At 43.9% G+C, this 20,997-nt stretch overlaps 1 long non-coding RNA gene across 1 annotated transcript; it reads right to left on the bottom strand.

Moving 5' to 3' along the window:
* Positions 1–489: 489 nt before the first annotated feature.
* On the bottom strand, positions 490–20,473 carry LOC120654015. The gene is made up of 3 exons (XR_005666939.1): positions 20,338–20,473; positions 16,916–16,918; positions 490–500 (listed from the first exon to the last, which is right to left on the bottom strand). It is a non-coding gene; the product is annotated as an uncharacterized LOC120654015 (long non-coding RNA).
* Positions 20,474–20,997: the final 524 nt, after the last annotated feature.

Raw genomic sequence — 20,997 nt, 5'->3', positions numbered from 1 at the left:
GGGTAGAGGTACCAAACTGTCAACACGCGAAGGGGGCCGGAGAGCGGCCGATAGGTGGGGTCGGCTAGCCTAGGAGAGGCCGGCCGGCCTAGACCAGTGGCTAATCTTCGTGATCTTTTTGCACAGGTGCAGGCTCGGTATGTTCTACTCCAAGGAAGTTGTCTTGGTGATTTTGCAAAAACCACAGGCCGGCCGGCCTGGTTTAAGCTGCCCGGCTCGATTTTCTCTCGGAATTCAATTGAATTTCTCTGGAATGTTGAGTTCACCCTCCTCATTCAGAATTGCTGCACAGTAGACAAAATATGAGAACAGGGGTGTGGTTGGCACACACATGTGCACCAACCACATAAACACTAGGAGGGATAAACTTTTTCATTTATTCAAAGAAAAGATGGGGGGTGTTGTTGATTACAAATTAAATAAAACAAAGAAATGAAGGGAAAATAAGCACCCAACCTAAACCTAGGACTAGACCTAACACCTACTTGGGATCCAGAGATCTGTAGAGATCCTTGTTCCCAGTTTCCTTCGCAAGGCGTTTGATCTTGGAACAAACAGCCTTGCGGAGGGTGTCGACCCTATCCCCTATAACTCTCCGTTTCGGCTACGCGCTCATCCATATTGTTGAGGCATAGCTGGGAGCGGCAAGCTGCTCACGGAGCGAAGCAATGTTATTGGGCTCCTCATCCTCCTCGTTGTCGTCATTGGAGTCGGTGTAGGCGTGGATCTCTGGCGGTCAACAGATCGGTGGTTGCCGGATGTGGCGACGCACCGAACCTGGCGGAAGATCTGTACCGCTACGATCCAGTGGAGGGGTGAGCACCTTCCCCCTGCCAACCTTGGCCCCAGTCATGCGGTGGCGTGGAGGGCTAGGACTGGCGGGAGAGTACTCCGTGGAGTACGTGGACAAGTCCTGCTGCACCATCTGGAGTGCAGCAACTTGCACAACACGTGCCCCTCCCGACAATGTTCCCGCACGCTTTGTCACAACCTTCCTAAGGGAAAGAATCTCTGTGGTAGGTCGTGTCAGGCTGCGCACATAGGAGCGCACGAGGGCCCCTGATCCCGGGCCCTGGATGGAGCTCTTCACCAAACCGGGAGACGAGCGGCCTCGGGTTGAGGCCGGCCGGCCTGGGGTTGGCGCCCCTGGCCAGCCGGCGGTGATGGAGAGAACACGGCGATCTCCACAGGTTCCAGAATCCTGATGCTGCTCGATGATGCACGAGTTTGGTTGGACTTGGAGGGTGCTCTTGGAGTGGGTGTGTCCATGGTCTCGGATTTCGGTGTTCTTGGGGAAGATTGCGAGGCCATGGCAATGATCTCAGAGAAGGGGACGAAACTTGGAATGAGATCCGGTGGAAGGCTGTGGAATGAGGAAGAAGAGGGAGCCTTTCAGTTTAAATCAACTTATCGCACTTCGAACACCCAGGAACGAACCATTTGCACTGAGAGGAATGTTGCATGAGAGGATGAGGCCGATCAGACTCGGAGCCAGGCCAACTGGCCTAGGGTAGGCCAGCCGGCCCCACCTTGTCAGGTGTGGGCTCCGGTCTTCTGGAGGTTTCTTCTCATTCCTTCCTTTCTCGGGTAATGTGGTGTCTTGGTCCAGAAAAGGAAATAAAGAATAGGGGGAAGAGAAAAGAAAGATTTATCCTAAGATAGGGCACGTTTTAGGTACGGCGACGACCGTAGATGGTTATTCTATCTCGGAAAGCTCGTAGACATCTACTTCTTCGAGCTTCAGAATTTCGGGCTCGAGGAATATTTTCAATCTCTGGCCATTGACCTTGAAAATATTCCCATCATTGTCCTAGAGGGTTATAGCGCTGTGGTCAGCGGCGTTGAGCAGTAAAAAGGGGCCTTCCCACTTGCTTCTAAGCTTACCGTGATCAAACAGACGAACACGGGAGTTGAAAAGGAGTACCTTATCTCCCACTTTGAACTGTTTGATCTTGATACGCTTATCATGCCATATTTTTGTTCATTCTTTGTAGAGTTTAGAGCTGTGGTAGGCCTTCTCCCTCCATTCATCCAATTCAGCTAGTTTGATTTGTTGTTTGATTTCGGCTGATTGGAGGTCCATGTTCCACCTCTTGATTGCCCAATGGGAATTGTACTCGAGTTCAACTGGCAAATGAGAGGTCTTGCCATAAACTAGTTGATACGATGTCATACCAATTGGCATTTTAAAAGCCATCCGATAAGCCCATAGTGCCTCGGGTAACTTGCTTTTCCAACCCTTCCCCATGGCATTGACCGTCTTCTGCAAGATGTTCTTGATTTTCTTATTGGACGTCTCTGCCTGACCACTTGTTTGGGGATGGTATGGTGTTGCAACCCGGTGCTCTACTCCTAACTCGTTGAGGCACTTCCTGATGGTTTTGTCGATGAAGTGTGAGCCTCCATCGCTGATCACGACTCTCGGGACTCCAAAATGAGGAAATATGATTTCTAGGAACATTTTCTTGGAGCTCTTTGAATCGCCCGCAACACAAGGAAGTGCTTCAACCCATTTGGACACGTAGTCCATTGCCACCAAGATGTATTCACATTGTTCCGACATTGGGAAGGGACCCATGAAGTCGACTCCCCACTTGTTGAAGATATCCACTTGCAGATTGCTCTTCAGTGGCATTGCGTCTCGGGAATTGATATTCCCGTGTTTTTGGCATCTTGGGCAACGCCGCACGAATTCTTTAGCATCTCCATACATGTTTGGCCAAAAGAATCCACTTTGCCAAACTTTTGCATGGGTTTGGAAGGCCCGTAATGTCCTCCATAGGGTGAGGAGTGACAATGCTCAAGAATCTTGCGGGTCTCACATAACGGGATACAGCGGCAGAGTAAACCATCAGCGCAGACCTTGAATAGATAAGGGTCATCCCATAAATGAAATTTGCTGAGGTGTATCAATTTCGTCTTGTCTTCTCCTGGAGGTATATATCCAGTCACCATGAAATTCACCAAGTTTGCGTACCATGGACTGGATGAGGTGACCTTCAGGATAGTGTCATCCCTCAAGTAATCATTGATCGGCAAATCCGATCCTTGTACTTGCATCCTTGAGAGATGGTCTGCCACACACATATCTACTCCTTTCTTATCACTTATTTCTAGATCAAACTCTTGGAGGAGCAGAATCCAATGGATGAGTCGTGGCTTGGCATCCTTCTTGGTTAGGAGGTACTTCAGTGCTACGTGGTCTGTGTACACAATCACATTTGAACCAACCAAGTAGGATCTGAACTTATCCATGGCGAATACTACCGCCAGGAGTTCCTTTTCCGTTGTGGCGTAGTTGAGTTGGGGTCCGGTCAATGTCTTACTAGCGTAGAATATAGCATAATGCTGCTCGAAAGGAAGTTTCCAATCGGAAGGCTGGATGATGGGAGCGGACACGAGTACCTTCTTTAGGGTATAGAAGGCCACGAGGCATTCCTCGTCAAAGTTGAATGGGGCATCTTTTGCCAGCAGGTTTGTCAAGGGTCTGGCTATACGGGAGAAGTCCTTAATGAACATCCTATAGAAACCAGCATGACCCAAGAAACTCTTGACTACCTTGACATTAGTTGGTGTAACATCCAAAATGAACAAAGGGCAAAATACGCTTTCTACATGGGAAAGCATAAAGTTAATAGCCAAAATTATTTTTTATCCATTGCTCGAATGGACAAACAGACACTGTGATTGTGTCGAGCTCGTCGAGTATGTTCCGTAGACTATTTACAAGACGCATTTGGAGTTCGGATGAACAAGTTATAGTTTTTTTAGCTGCCAGGCGGGCGAGCCTGCGCTACAGTGAGATATAGCAATGTGGTTGCAGCCCTCACTTCCTTTCTTGGGATTTGTGGGTAGAAGTGAAGTCAAGCATTACATTGCACCATTTGCATGTGTATTGAAGTATTGATATGAAGTTTTCATATATTTCTCTACCCGAAGTTATTCGTTGTCTGAAGTGAAGTCATGCATTGCATTGCACCATTTGCATATGCATTGAAGTACTGATATGAAGTTTTCATATATTTAACTACCTGAAGTTATTCGTTGTCTCAGTATGATCCTTCTTTTTATCTGATTATTAATCTGATGTTTGATCAAATTGTGATTTAAATAGCTTGGTTAAAGCAGTTTGCTTGTTGAGATTTTTCCATAAACTTCACACTTTAATTTTCCCCTCATAGGTGCTTCAGCCTTGACGTTGCATGCTTGGGATGGGAGTAGCAGCACGTGTGCACTCACTTTTCAATATATGTTGAATAAATGTCTTATAATAAAATGTTTGGATGTGGAGATTTTGATGTTGTTTTAAATTCTCTCACATGGTTCTGTTTGTGAAATGTTTATTTCACTCCAATGAAATCTGTGTTATTCTATCTGAATAATTTCTTTTGCTTTCGCGTACTCTGTTATTTGTTTGTGCTATCGTGTGGTAATTCCCCAGAGGATTATTCTATTTTCTTTTGGGGTGTTACAGTTGGTATCAGAGCCTAGGTTATAGATTATAGGCTTGAGTTGTTATGATAAAATTTGACCAACAATAAAACTTGACACACTTGCACCTATAGGAATAGGAGTTTTTATGTAAAAGCGCAATACCTTTCCTTGCTTTATCTATGGCTTGTGTTATTATTGTATTTTTTTTGTTGGTGTTATTTGTGCTATTCATTTAAATAGTTGTGAATATCTTTTCTTCAATGATCTAAATATTGGAGGCTTTTGTTGTTATCGTGGCCTGTAAGATCCAATAGGTTTTGAATCCTATAGAATTGATTAAGTTTGGCTTTGCAGATGGGTTGAGTGGTGGGCCCCCACAATGCCTCTCTGCTTTGCCAAGTGAGGTTGGCCGAGGGTTAGGTTGACCCAACTATTTATATTCAAAGGAAATGGTTCGATGATGGATGGATTGGCCACCATGCCATGCATTGTAACTATTTTCTCTTGATATATCAAATGGGTGGGTCATTGTGTGCCTTGTCCTATAAATTGGAGTGGCGACGTTTCAGCCAAATCTTAGCCTGGTGTAGGTTTCTTTCCACTCTATTCAAAGTCCACCTTAGTGTTGGTCATCAAGATAAGGTGATAACAGACTCAGTTGGAGTTTTATGTGGTTGTTATTGTTTAAGCCTAGTGTTGCGCTTGGTGCTAGTCTGGATGCTTAATGTGACTTGAAGTCGCAAAGGCTTTGTGGACTTGTTTGACTAGTCTATGTGTTTTAGTGGCCTTGATGGCTACAATAAGGATCTCAGTGGTTTTGTTTTATCCTACCATAGTGGTCCAGATGATCTAATAGTAGAAGTTTATCAAATGTTCTTTTATTCACATAGGATAAATGACATTCTACAATTTGGTGCAAGGGACCAATTTGCGAGGATGATGACTTATAGTTATTCCTTGGCTAGTGCCTATGCGGACAAAAGTTTTGGAGGTTGTTCAATGGTGATTTTGTCATGCTTTTTTGGTGAACCTGTCATGGTTGACACAATGTTTCAGAAATATGATGTTATGAGCATAACCCTTTGTGGTTGGTCTAGCATGGACTTTCTAGAAGGCATATACAAATGGAATAAAGATGTGATGCTATGTTGGTGTGAGTCTACAAATATACTAGCAGTTGACCTAGTGGTTCTTGTTGTTTAATGAAGCTCGTGTCAAGGGAAGCTCTAAGACATTTTGGCTTTGAAGGAGAAAATGATGTAGTGTCACTATGACGATTCTTCAAGAGACTTAAGTTCTCTGATTTCTCTCCTATATTCTCTGATGGATCGAGTGGGGCTAAGAAAGTGAAGCTAACTCGCAGCCTAATGTTTCAGGTTGTAGTGTAGGTATGAGTATTTGTTCTAGGATCATTAACGAGAAGATGGAACCCAATATTCTCAATAAGTGGATTATTTGAAGCTAAGTTTTGTTGTGTAGATGCTAATTGAAGTGATTAGCATGATTGATATACCAAAAAGGTTTGTTCCCTTGACAATGAGAGACCATGTGGTTGGAGCTGCAAGTGAAGAAAGTTAATGCTTGGATAGTGTTGTCCCAAAGGATCCATATGTGATTCCTTAGTCTTTTCTTTTTCAATGGATGCAAAGGAGGTCAAGCATTTTTACCATCATCTACAAGAAGTTCAAAGACAAGTTTAGAGAATCGTTTTCTCTAAGCTTAGTTCTAATAGTATGCACTTTGTTTTGAGGCATGTCAACAAGAATGTGTTGTTATTATGCAGTTTTGCCAGATAGGGAAGGATAACCCTTGTTACCATGGTTAGAAGGCAAAGGATTCATCTGATGAGCTGCCATGTTTGCCTCCTAAATTGGAGACTCTATTTAGGATTAAGTTGATTTAGGGAACTCAGCCCATCTTTAGATCTCCAAATGGATGGTAGCCATTGAGCAAAAGGAATTAAAGAAACAGATTGGCGATCTTATAACATAGGGACTTATTAGACAAGTTTCTTGCTTTGAGCCGCTCCTATGATATTTGTGGAGAAGAAGGACAGAACCAAAAGGCTTTGTGCACATTATGGAAGACTTAAGCAGGACAGAATCATTGCTAATCCTAGGAATGTTGCTTCTGTGGTCGAGTGGGAGAGATCGACAACTAACATAGCTGTTTGAAGTTTTCTAGGTCTTATGGATACTATCATCAGTTTGCAAAGCCGATGATGAAGCTAAATATGAAGGGCGCTCCATTTGTTTGGGATGATGATTGTGAGGTCAGTTCTTGTACTCTAAAGAAGAAGCTGATGAGTGCTCCTATTTTGGTTTTGCTAGACAGTGGCAAGTGTTTCCTAATGTACACGGATGCCTCCCGTGTCAGTCATGGTTATGTGTTCATGCAGGAGGGTAGGGTGATCTCTTATGCATCCAGGAAGTTGAGCATGAGGGGAATTATCCTACACATGACATAGAGTTAGCTGTAGTGGTTTTTGCATTGAAGATTTGGAGACATTGTCTCTATTGGTGTGTTGTGTGATATCTTTATGGATCATCAGTCTCAAGTATATTTTCACTCAGAAGGAGTTATACTTGAGATAGAGGAGGTGGCTTAAGCTGATTAAGGATTATGATTTGACTATCCAGTATCATCCTGGCAAAGCAAATGTTGTTGCAGATGCGCTCAGTAGGACCGGTGTTCCTAAGACTTGTATGTCTTTGATAGTTGATTTGGACCGTATGGGTTTTTCTCTCTGCTATGTTGGTGTTGCCCGTGAGGAGACTCGACTGTTGATTCAATCACCATTGCGTGAGCAAATGCGAGTGGCACAATCGCAGGATCGCTTGCTTCAGGTTGTTCGCAAGCGTATTTTGGTGGGGAGATCTCGCGAGATCAGTATGGAGGAGGATGGTACTATTTTTCTTAGGTGTCGTCTTTGTGTACCACAGAAAGCTGCAGTAAAGATGGAGATTTTGAGGGAAGCACATCGTAGTTCATATACAGTGCATCCTGGTGAGATGAAGATGTATCATGATTTAAAGCAAAGCTTCTGGTGGAAGCGGATGAGGGTTGATATTATTAAATATGTGGCTTCTTGTGGTATATGTTAGAAAGTGAAGGACGAGCATCAGAGGCCAGCTGGATTGTTGAAACCCTTAGAGATCCCTATGTGGAAAAGGGAGAACATTACCATGGACTTTGTGGTTGGTTTACCTTGTTCCCCTGGGGGTAATGATGCTATTTGGGATGTAATTGATAGACTCACGAAGGTTGCCCATTTTATTCCCATGAAGACTACAAATTCTGCTTCGGATTTGGTTCCCTTGTATATCAAGGAAGTGGTGATGTTGCATGGTGTGCCTAAGTATGTTGTTTCTGATCGTGATTCCAAACTTGTTTTTGGAAAAAGTTTGCATGGTTCTTTGGGCACTGGATTGGATCTCAGCAATGCTTTTCACCCTCGGACAGATGGTCAGTCAGAGCATACTATTCAGACACTAAAAAACTTGTTGTGATCCTGTGTCCTCTCTTGGAAGGGTAGTTGGGAAGACCACTTGCCTTTGGCAGAGTTTGCTTATAATAATAGTTATTAGGCCAGTATCAAAATGGCTCCATATGAAGCATTGTATGGCTGCATGTATATTTCCCCACTTTGCTGGGATGTCGTAGGTGAGAGGTCTTTGGTTGGTCCGGATTGGGTACAACAGACTCATGATAAGGTATGGAAGATCCGTCTGAACTTGTTGACTGCTCATAGCCATTAGAAGAGCTATGCAGATGTCAGATAGAGGGATTTAGAGTTCTTAGTTGTTGGTGAGGTTCTTCTCAAGGTGTCACCAACAAAAGGTATTGTTCGTTTTGGCACTAGAGGAAAGCTCAGTCCGAGGTACATTGGACCTTACATGATTACCGCTCGAGTTGGAGCCTTGGCTTATCGTTTACAGTTGCCTGAGTCGATGAGTGGTGTGACCCTGTGTTTCTTGTATCAATTTTGAGGAAGTATCTTAACAATCCCGAATGGAAGGTTGATGCTGAGCTAGTGGTTATTTAGAAGGACTTGACTATGGAATGTCACCAAGTGTGCATATTGGTTTTTTCTGTTCGCGTTATGCGGAATAGAACCATCAAGTATGTGAAGGTGCAATGGACTAATCAGTCAGAGCGGGAAGTCAGATTGGAATTGGAGGCGCAGATATGTGAGAAATATCCAGAGCTCTTCGAGCCTGGTAAGTAATAGGTTGTTTATATGTGGTTCTTTTTCCCAACCATGCGTTAGTGATGCTGAATTCGGGGACGAATTCCTTTAAGGAGGGGAGAATGTAACACCCAAAATGAACAAAGAGCAAAATACGCTTTCTACATGGGAAAGCATAAAGTTGATAGCCAAAATTATTTTTTATCCATTAATCGAATGGACAAACAGACAATGTGGTTGCGTAGAGGTCGTCGAGTACATTCCATATGACTATTTACAGGACGCATTTGGAGTCCTGATGAACAAGTTATAGTTTTTTTAGCTGCTAGGCGGGCGAGCCCACGCTACAGTAGCAGCTACAGTTACGACAGTTTTAGTATGACTGTTCTGCAGGATCTGTTTGATTGTCAGATTAAGATTCACCTCAAATTTACCCAATGATGATGATTTTCCCTCTACTTTTGGATAACTAGAAAGTTGTAGGCTATGAAGTTATCTTTCTTCTGGCAAAATATCAGAATTTTGGACCATCAGAATTAAAGTAGCCGAAGTACCGGTACAGCAACACACATTGAGATATAGCAATGTGGTTGTAGCCCTCACTTCCTTTCTTGGGATTTGTGGGTAGAAGTGGAGTCAAGCATTACATTGCACCATTTGCATGTGCATTGAAGTATTGATATGATGTTTTCATATATTTCTCTACCCGAAGTTATTCGTTGTCTGAAGTGAAGTCATGCATTGCATTGCACCATTTGCATGTGCATTGAAGTATTGATATGAAGTTTTCATATATTTAACTACCTGAAGTTATTCGTTGTCTCAGTATGATCCTTCTTTTTATCTGACTATTAATCTGATGTTTAATCAAATTGTGATTTAAATATCTTGGTTAAAGCAGTTTGCTTGCTGAGATTTTTCCATAAACCTCACACTTTAATTTTCCCCTCACAGGTGCTTCAGCCTTGACGTTGCATGCTTGGGATGGGAGTAGCAGCACATGTGCACTCACTTTTCAATATATGTTGAATAAATGTCTTATAATAAAATGTTCGGATGTGGAGATTTTGATGTTGTTTTAAATTCTCTCACATTGTTCTGTTTGTGAAATGTTTATTTCACCACAGTGAAATCTGTGTTATTCTATCTGAATGATTTCTTTTGTTTTCGCATACTCTGTTATTTGTTTGTGCTGTCATGTGGTAATTCCCGAGAGGATTATTCTGTTTTCTTCTGGGGTGTTACAGTTGGGGGTGGCAACTGTTCGAAAACATCAATTTTTGCCCGATCCACTTCTATCTCTCGCTCAGACACTCTATGTCCGAGAACAATTCCCTCTCTGACCATGAAGTGACACTTTTCCCAGTTGAGAACTAGGTGTGTCGCTTGGCACCTCTTGAGAACTTTTTCTAAGTTCTCAAGGCATTGATCGAAGTCTTTGCCATAGACTGAGAAGTCGTCCATGAACACTTCCATGATGTGCTCAATCAGGTCTGAGAAGATTGCCATCATGCACCTTTGGAATGATGCTGGTGCGTTGCATAGACCGAAAGACATTCGCCGATAGGTGAATGTACCATAGGGGCAGGTGAAGGTAGTCTTGCTCTGGTCATCGGAATGGATAGGAATCTGGTGATAACCAGAGTATCCATCGAGGTAGCAAAAGTATGAGTGCTTTGCCAACCGTTCAATCATCTCGTCGATGAAGGGAAGAGGGAAGTGATCTTTTCGGGTAGCCTTGTTGAGCATCCGGTAATCAATACACATCCTCCATCCGATCACTGTCCACTGAGGTATGAGCTCGTTCCTCTCATTTCGGACTACCGTCATACCTCCCTTCTTCGGGACCACTTGAACTGGGCTGACCCACTCACTGTCTTGCACGGGGTATATGATACCCGCGTGTAGTAGCTTAAGCACCTCTTTCTTGACTACCTCCCTCATCGCATTGTTAAGCCATCGTTGATGTTCTCGTGACGGCTTATGTTCCGTTTCCATTGGAATGCGATGGGTGCATAAATTGGGGCTGATCCCTTTCAAGTCTTGGAGAGAATATCCAATGACGGACCGATATTTCTCGAAGACTGCAACGAGCCACTGAGTTTTACTCTCTGTCAGCTTGTCGCTGATGACAACCGGCATGGCTCTATTGTCGTGGAGGAATGCATATTTAAACAAGGGGCAGCGGCTTCAGCTCAGGAAGAGGAGGTTGTGGTATCTCCTCTTCGTTGAGCTTACTTTTGCCGGCCGGATCTGTTTCCTGGGTGAAGTATGAGACATCTTCCTCAAGAATGGGCTGAGCTTGCTCTTCTTGGCTGATGTTCACTGCGTGCTCCAATGGGTCTTGCTCTGGCCTAGCCTCAGCAATGGTGTTGCATGAACGGACTAGACTGACCGGGACTTTTTCTTTGCCAACCTTGACCTCGAGGGTTGCTCGGTCTCCATTTAGGTTGACAAGGGGCTCTATTGGCTGGCCAATCAAGACGAACTCTTCACCTTCCGTGGCATCAAAGATGTGGAAGTCCAGGAAGACCTTGTTACATCCCATCTTTAGGGACATAGAATGGAGAATTCCCTTACTTTCCACTATCTGGCCGCCGATCCACTTCAGGTGCTTACGCGAGAAGGTCAAGGGCTCACATGAAACGTGATCTGCCAAGATTTTAGACATCACATTCATCCCAACCTTCGGGTCATAATAAGTTTCTTGTGGTTCAGCGTCCCCAATAGTGCAGAGGAGCACTCTAGGATTGCAGTAGATCGGAATAATGCTACTGCTGGCCTCGGCTTCCTCTGTCCATTCCTTACTTATGATCGTAGAAAGACCCTCTATCTGCGATGAAGCTTCGGGAATGAACACCTCAGATCTTGAGCATACACACTTATGCTCCTTCGGCATGCTTGCAACATTACCGATTTCCGGAAACTCTTCCTCTGTGAAGAGATCGGGTATGAACATAGGCATGTCTTCAATGAGGGGCTCATGATCTAGGGACTTTGGTGGTTCGGTGATTTCCTCTATGTATGGTGGAGGTGGAGAGGATGTGGCTGAGAGGATTTGCAGCTGCTGTGTCTTGCTGGGCTGCTCTATCGGCTCTAGTGGATCATCATAGATACCGGTGTAGTCAGTGCTGTTCATAACTTTCTCCAGGAGAGTTCTGACTTCAGCTACTGTCTTGTACATGACGGATCCCTCAGAAGCCACATTCATGAAATGTGCACTTTCCGGTTTAAAGCCATAGAAGAAGTGTTGCATAAGTACTTCCTCCGGCATCTGATGCGGTGGCCCAGAGTCTACTAAATGCATGAATCTAGCCCAGGCTACTCCAAGTGATTCATCGCCTTGCTCGAATGATAGCAGTTGTTTCTGATGGGGAATCACTTTGGAGATAGGATAGAAGAACAAGCAGAATTCATCCTTCAATTGTATCCAATCTCCTCCAAGTCTCCTTGTTGTCTAGTTGTACCAAATCCTGGCTTCCCCCGTCAGAGAGAACGAGAATAGCTTCCACCGTAATGTGTTTTGGGCCATATCGGTTATAATCAGAAGAGAGCAATTCTCTTCGAAGATTTGCAAGTGAGCATAGGGACACTCGTCCTTTTTGCCAGAGAAGGACTGTGCGTGAACCATGGCTATGAGACTGGGACGGATCTCGTAACCATCGGATAGAATGGGATGGCAAGATGGTGGCGGCTCCAAGTACTCGCGAGATGGAACTGCCGGATAACTAGGAGAAAACTCCATATCGATGGATGGAAGGTCATACGGCTGATTAACTCTAAGTCTAGTGTCACTACCATTCCCCGCAACGGCGCCAGAAAGCTTGTTGGCACTCTTAGCCTAACGAATTACTCCGCAAGCGCACAGAGACTGATTATAGCTTTCACCAGGGAGTATACCTGTGATATCGAATCCAAGGAATGGAAAAGCTTCGACCAGACTTAAAGATCTTCAACCGGACATAACCAGCGAGAAGAAGACCAAGGGAAGAGTGCCTAACCCCAGATAACCTACTGTCCTGACTAGTTGACAAGTTAACTGCTGACTTGATCTGCTTCGGCGGCTGGAAGAGGAAGGACTTCAGAAAAGGCTGAGAGGGGTGTCCAACAGCAACCTGCACTACTGTTATTAAAACACCCGAACGTGGTGGACTACGAGGGACGGATAGGGCTGTCATCACCTACCACCTACCACAACGGTTCCATGGAGTGGAACACAACTTGAGATAACTACCAAGTCTGGGCACCACGCCCACAGCTCTCGAGCTACTTTCTCCTACCATGTACTTAGATAGAAAGCAATCAGAAATAAGCAGAACTTGCTACTTACGCAGACTCAAGATCTCGCAGATCAAACAAATTAATTAAACAAGTAACTAAGACAGAAAGTAAAGCTAGTGAGAAACTAAAGTTGAGACAAGGAACTTACTCAAAGTACATTCCTCCAAGGTGGATACAAAATGTGGAGTAAGAACAAGAGAACTCGAGTCCGCTCCTTTAACTCGGCTTTCACCAGAGCACTCACCTCACTCTCTTCCTACTCTAGCACAAGAGTGTAACAAAGAGACTCTCTTCTCTAATGGATGGTGTCTTTTACAAGAGGGGGGTTTCAGCTCTATTTATACTACTTCAGGGTCGGTACTGAGCTGAGCGTCGATTGTATGCAGGTAAGACAGTTTTGCTTGTCTTTCACGCCAAGGGAGAGCACCAGAGGCCGCCAAGTTGGGCCGACCGGCCTCCCCTAGGCCGTCCGGCCTGGGGATGCGGCCATCTGGCCACCACCTTTTCGTGGACGCTCTTGATTCCCTCCTGAGGTCGGTGGCGGTTGCATGGATCCAACGGAGGTAGTTAGAGGCCGGCCAGCCTCTCCTAGGCCGGTCGGCCTGGCTCTAGCTCGGTTCGGGCCTCCGTCGCTCTGGCACATTGTTCACAGGTTCCACATTGCTCCTTAAGCCGGTTTGGGTCTCAATTCTCTGGTTTGTTATTGGCATTGAGCCCATCTTGACTTGGTTCAAGCCTTTCGATCTCAACTTGTGAATTTTGCTTGAACCACCCTTGAGTTGGCTTGTTCTTGGGCTCAGGATCATGAGCCACACAGCTGCAAGATCAAATCTCACAGTGGTAGGCCGGTTGGCCTGGCCTAGGCCGGCCGGCCTGGGATTCTTCCCATTTCGGCTGCATTTCATATATGTTTCTCCTGAATTCAAATACTCACCAAAACTTATGGAACTTGTTAATGTTAGAGCAAATCATAACCAAATAGTTCCAAAAGCATGAAATCCGAAGGAATGTTGGCGGTATAAATCATCGAAATCTACCGGAAACAATGGAGAAGCCAAAGTCAAACACCACTCAAAGGGACATTCATCCCTCACATACACATGCACATGACCAAGTTCTAAAAGATGACATGATCTCTCAAAGACAAGATCTTTGACCTTGCAAAATAAATGAGGAAGATATGCAAGTTTATCCCTACCTTGAGTCACACAAAAGACTATTTAAACGTAGGAGAGGTTTTCTCTAAATGCCTTAGTGAGATTCAAACACAAAATGAGAGACAAAGAGTGAGTTGAAAGAGATGAGAGCATGCCTCCTGTTTTGAAAATCTTGCAAAACCTCCAAGTACAGAGAAAAGGAAGTGAATCATATTCTCCATCTAGTTGTTCTGGGGATCAATATTCGAAGGTGAAGGTGTTAGCCACCCGGAATCCAAGGTATGAGAAAAGTTTAGAAATAAATCTTATGCATTCTTTGAGTTCATGAAACCAGGCTTCGCTCTTTTCCGACCTTATTGCTCGGGGCGAGCAAAGTCTGGCTGTGGGGGTGTGTTGGCGGTCGATATTGGTGATTTTCGCTGCCAACGCTCCGCCTGATTTCATGAAACAAAGGTCATATTCATGTCAAATATATTAACAAGTTCCACAAGTTTTGGTGAGTATTTGAATGCAGGAACAACATGTACGAAATTTGGCCAAAATGGGAGAAAACCCAGGCCGGCCGGCCGGCCTATCCACATTGGCAATTCAGGCTCATTTTTTGTCAGAGTGCTCATGAGTACAAATACAAGCCAATCCAACATGGTTTTATACAAAATGCACAAACCAAGATCGAAAGGCTTGAGCCATGACAAGTTGGGTCCACCTGCATTGACCAAACTCAGAACCAAGTCCTAAACCGACTTGAGGAGGAAAATACAAGCATTGATTGACACGTCGGTGGAACTGAGGGCCGAGGGGGGACAACCCCAGGCCGGCCGGTGTGGCCGATGGCGATAGTGGGTCGGAGTAGAGGACGGCAGTGGTGGCGCTTCCCACCGCTGCAGCCCACCCTCTCTGATCGGATTAAGGTTTCTAGGTGGGGAGTTCTGGCGGCAACAGTGAATCTTGTTCGTTAGCCGCCAGTCCTTACCCCCTCTATATGGAGCAGCGCGATGGGGGCCCACCAGCCTCTTCTTGGGCTAGGCACCCCCGATTAGGGTCCGAGTCAAGGGCCCAGACATGGCCGTTGGGCCAAGCCTGGTGGAGATCAACCTAACATTCTCCCCCTTGATCTCCTCTTATACAGTCAACTTTATATCTTTTACTTCTTTTCAAATTTCGTCACAGATAATGCATAGAGCAGTTTCATCATCACGGTCAGTTGCCAATAGATTCAACAGCTACAATACAAGTGTCTGTTCTAAAACAGATTCTTTAACTTTGGGCCCTTTATCGTCCGGAAAACATAGGCTATACCACAAACCCATGTTGACTGTGTGTTCTCTGCACACACTGGGCGGCAAGCCTTTAGTAAGAGGATCCGCAAACACTTTCTGTCATTTATACTCATAATGCATATAAACTATTTAAATAGTCCAAACTTTCTCCTTTACAACGTATAACTTTGTGTCAATGTTCTTGGCACCACACTTGACTCCTTGTCATAGGAGTAAAAACTATTTAAATGGTTGTCGCTGCTATCAACCATTATCAACTCCAGGTACATATTCCTTTAACCATTTTGCCTGTCCCTCAGCCTCGTATCATGCTATACCATGTCTTTGCATCACACTGATCATAATTTCTTCATTTTGGATCTTTTCCACACAAAACCTCCAAGTGTGAATGTTAGCGACAATTGTGGATTTCGCTACACATTTCACAAGTTATACTTTTGTACTCACAACCTTTTGAGAGTACTCGATCTTTCCAACTTAGCATGAGGCCAACATTCTCAATTTCATTCCAGTTATCCATATCTGGATTGTACTTTTGCCAAAATAACCCGGAGACACAAAATATGTCATGGTAAGTTGTTTACTTGCGCGCTTATAAAGCTTCCAACAGCTGAAGCATATGCAACTGTTTTCATTTCACATTGGTTCCTGGAACACTAAGGTTCTCAAAACTATTACCCTTGATGATAGAAACAGGTGTAGGTTTACTCCTTTGCATACTTCATTTCTTTAGAATCTTTTCTGAGTATGCCTTTGTGATAATCATAATACCCCTTTCTTTTATCTTGATGAGTCTCAATTCGTAGAATGAAAAACTCACCACCGAGATCAAAACTTGAGGACAAGAATTCTTTATCTATAATAGTATATTAACACCACCACTAGAAAATAGGATGTTATCTTCATTTAAGGTGTGGAAATTAGATTCCCCATTCTCTAACTTTTCTTTAAAAGCTATTGTCTCCTCAATCTTTTTAGAAAACCCAAAATTTCATAATGTTTCATTTAAACTTTAGATACCACTGTCTCGTGGCTTTCTTCAATCCATAAATGAATTTACTATTGTGGTATCCCGTATGTTCTTTCTTCTCTTTGACTAAAGCTTTTGTCACAAATTTTGCTTTATATCTTTCAACATTCCCTCTGGAGTCACATTGCATTTTGTAGGTCCATTATAACCTTCTGTGATGGCTCTTTTAGGAATTATTTCTTTTTCCATGGTCTTAACCCATTGAATTCTTGTGACTTCCTCAAATGAGGTGAACAACCTCCATTTGATTTTCTTTACTTTGTATAGGGATGTTGTTGCTCCTTTTCGCCAAATGGCAATTGTCTAATTAGATCCTGCATAACAAGATCCTTCTTTACTTTATTCATTTTCTTTGAGAGCTAACAACATGTGTTGTATACAACATCAGCACGTATGAGATACTTGTTGTTCTTGAATCATTGAAGTGGATACGCATTCCTACTCCTCTTCAAGTCTTAGGTCTCTACATAGTGTATCCGTAAATCTCTTTGTTTTGGTTCCATCTGTTAAAAACTTTATATGTGCTATGTAAGCACCATCATACTATCTCTGAGGGTCGTCAAGAACGAATGCTGGAATTTAGCTATTTCTTTACATAGGGGTATCAATATAGTGACCGTTGTACTCCCCCTGACGGTCACATTCATTCTTTAATAGATCATCTCTTGCTTTTCAATACACATTACAGGGAAGTATCTTTCTAACTGTCTCATATTTCTCCCCCTCGAAATGTGGCTTGAACTTTTCTGCCATAATTTCGAAAACTATTAACAACTTTTGTGAATGAGGAAACTTTTATTACTTACTTCATCCACATGATTACGACATGCAGAATCAAGTAATTTGTTACTTCGTATGGGAGTACTTTTCATTCATTTTACTTTGAGAACTCAATAGAGTCCTTTATTCGATATGGCAGTACTTTTTCCTCATTTCACTTCATGAACTCAACAGAGTCCTATATTACCAGTACTTTAGCAAGTCACGCTCGCATATCTTCCTTATCTTGAGGTTCGTATGTAACTTTCCTTTCTTCTTAAACTCATTGAGTGCTTAATCACTGTGACACAATAGAAGTGCCCGATCAATTCTAGAATAGCAAAGCTACTCCAAACTTTTCTCCCAATGTGGGATAAACCAGCACATGAGCCATCACAACTTTCTCCCACCATGCAGGATTAGCACTATGCCAACTTTACCCCGTCATGCGGGTATTATTTCATACTTTTTTCTGACATAAATATCAGGATTGGCTCATATCAAATTCAGAAATAAATCTGAATATTCCATGACACACATGCTTAATCCGACATTGGTCAAATTAAACATGTATGACTTATCACAACTTTGAATGAACTAAAAATAAATTCTACTTGATAGAGAGTACATAAGAGACATTTCTCAAAACAATCTCTTATTGCTCTATCTGCTTTTCTTGGATCAATATCCATAAGTACTTTTCTTTTCAAGCCGGTCTTTACAGAGAATACACTTTATCATGTGATGTCCTTTTTTTCTTTCTGAGTAACAAGTACTCACTTCATTTTCTTTTGTACCTTCAAGAAGGACTACATGGAAATCTTTGTTTGAAAAAAACAATAATTAAAAGTTTATTCTATATCACCGTTGGGCAGAAATAGAATAAAATACCCTTTATTTTATATTAATTCCATATCACCGTTGGGCACAAAAAGAATTAACGTATGATAAACTCAATAAACTTTAAAACCATATATCTGCTCCTCAAAATTAAATCCTCCCGTTGTTCGAATTTAATTAGAGGATAATTAACTTTATTGCAGCAAAAACTAGGAAAATACATTTCTCTAGTTTAGGAGCAGTGCTTTATCTATTCTCTAAAAACTGGTACTTTGATGCAATATTTATCAGAGACTTTAACCTTTAAGATATGATTCATAAAAAAATTATAATATTGTTATCATCAACGTTGGTCAGAAAATAACAATACCATAATTAACACTAAATTTCTCGTCCTTGAGAAATATATTTATGATTCCAGTAATGCTCAACTTTGAGACTTCAAATGGTAGAATAATGCCAAGACTCAACTTTTACTTTAAACAGCGGAAGCTTTTCTATCTTTTACCCACAGGGAAAAAGCTCATCTAAGACCTTTAAACTATTCTTTCAATTAAATCTTCTCGTTGGTTCCGATTTAATTGAAAGATTGAGCTTAACTTTGCAGCAGAAAACTTTTCCTTTCTTTATGGCAGCGGAAAACCTTTTCTTTCTTTTCAGAAAGAGTACTTTGTACTCATTTTCTCTCTAAACAATTTATCTCGTTGGTTCGAAATTGAATAGAGATAAAACTATACAAAACTTACTCAAAGTAAGTTCTTTAAACATGATCTATACCAAAATCAACAAAGAAATGCTTCTCTTCTGTAAATAATAAACATAGTCTCTTTTCTTTATTGTGCTTTTGGCCCACACCGAGGACGCAGCCCAGCTCGGCCCACTGACACGCCTTAGCGCGCGGCCCGGCTGCCCAGCGGCACAGCCCAACCTGCTCAGCCTGCTAAGCCGGCCCACCAGACGGCCTGCGGCTCGGCCTGCTCGCCTGGGCTTTCGGCACATAGCTCCGCTCGTGAGGAACTCGGCCCATAGCCCAAAACCACATCTGAGCGCTCCCGACCGTCAGTTCAAATCGGACGGCCATCCGGCCTTATCGCTCCATCAAAACCGGCGGCGGCCAGCGGAACCCTAACCCTAAAAACCAATTCCCTTTTCCTTCTATCCAAAAACTCGGGTCCGGCGGCGCCGCCGGCGGCCTTTTGCCACCAAGCTGGCCGGTCCGGTCGCCAGGCCATGGCCGGCGACCCCGAGCCTCATTTCTCTTATCTTGCGCTCTCCTCCTTTCTTGTTCTCTCCAACGACTGTCCGAGCAGAGCTCGATGGGGAAGGAGGTGGCGCCGCTGCCGGCAGCTCTGGCCGTCACGCGCATGCGTGCGCGCAGCCATCGTGCCAGCGACCACTGAGTTTCTTGTGCTTCTTTCCCGTGCCCTTGGGCGGAGGACGCACTGGTGCCGGCGTGGGCCCTCTTGGCAGCGCGCCCGTCCACCAGAGTGTGGGCGCGCCACCGTCGAGGGGCTCCTCGTCGGTGTTATTCCGTGCGCAGGGGAAAACCCGCGACGATTCTCTCCTGCGCGAGCTCGTGGCTCTACCGGGGCGGCCGGCGGCGGCTAGCGGTCACCTTTACGCGTGGCAGTGGCCGGCGATGTGCTGCTAAATCCCGCGCGCCTCTTTGCTCTTGCTAGTGTTAGGGTTTGAGATTTATTTAACATTTTCGATCCGAGATCGATGTACTCTTCTCTGATTCTTTCGATTCGATGCCGGATCCGATCTGTGTTCTTCGATTTGCATCGAGTTTCTTTAAATTTTCTTTCTGGTACTTTCAATTCGCGCACGAATCCATTTTTCCCACACTCGATCCATTCTCTAGATCGTCTCTTGATACCAATGTTAGAATCTATTAATACATCTAGGAGTAGATCGAATGGGAGTAGTCTTTACAGAGGGAGAAAACATTGCCGACTTCCATGGCACCATGGAAGTCCGCCGGAGTAGTTGAGGATGATGGGGCGGCGTGACACAGGGGCGACGGAGGCGCGACACAGTAGTTGGAGAAGGTGTGCAGAGCCACATGGCGGCAGCATGGCCGACGGCGACAGTGGGTCGGAGTAGAGGGCGGTAGTGGTGGTGCTTCCTGCCGCTGCAGCCACCCTCTCTGATCGGATTAGGGTTTCTAGGTGGGGAGTTCTGGCGGCAGCAGTTCTGGCGGCAGCAGTGAATCTTGTTCATTAGCCGCCAGTCCCTACCCCCTCTATATGGAGCTTCACGACGGGGGCCCACCAGCCTCTTCTTGGACTGGGCACCCCCGATCCGGGTGCGAGTCAAGGGCCCAAACAAGGGCGTTGGGCCAAGTCTGGTGGAGATCAACCTAACAGCCTTGACAAAAGGTTCATACAATGCTTTTGTACCTTTTCGCGTTTTGAAATAATTTCTGATGCCCAAATTCATTAGCTGACTTATCTATCTAGATTGTTGATTCTGAAATTTCTGCTTCATCTGACAGCTACTTCCATTTTGTTCATGAGGCAGTGACTATATTACTGGATGACGTAACACTGTACTATAAAGTTCCTCCCTGGTTTTGAAGATTGAATGAATCCCTTGCTTCCATCAATATCCTTGTGCAAGTAAGTATTTTGGCTGATCATTTCTTTTTGCAGAGATCTGGCGAATTAGTTACACAGGTTGGTTTCAATGCTGTGAATGAGATAATACACACCCTTGCATTCTTAGCTGCTGCCATGGTTTGGTCACAGGTACTAATAACTCACCTCCCTAGACCATAATCTATGTTAAGTCAACTATGTTTTGCCCTATTTATATTCTCAGATTAACTAGCTTATAAAGTCATGACTTAACCTTTTGTAATACTTTTGAGCAGACGCAATATGCTCAAAAATAAAGAGGGTCAAACATAATTAGCCATTGCTAAATTGTAAATACCTCAAGAGATTGATGAGCCTTCCTAATCAGGTTTCTTATTTTGCATTTCTAGCATGCACACTGTTGACGACCAAAATTGGCATTAGACAA

Source organism: Panicum virgatum, chromosome 1N (assembly GCF_016808335.1).
Source record: "Panicum virgatum strain AP13 chromosome 1N, P.virgatum_v5, whole genome shotgun sequence".
Taxonomy (NCBI): Eukaryota; Viridiplantae; Streptophyta; class Magnoliopsida; order Poales; family Poaceae; genus Panicum; species Panicum virgatum.
Note: the sequence above shows the minus strand (reverse complement) of the source record. Positions and strands in the feature narration are given on the sequence as shown.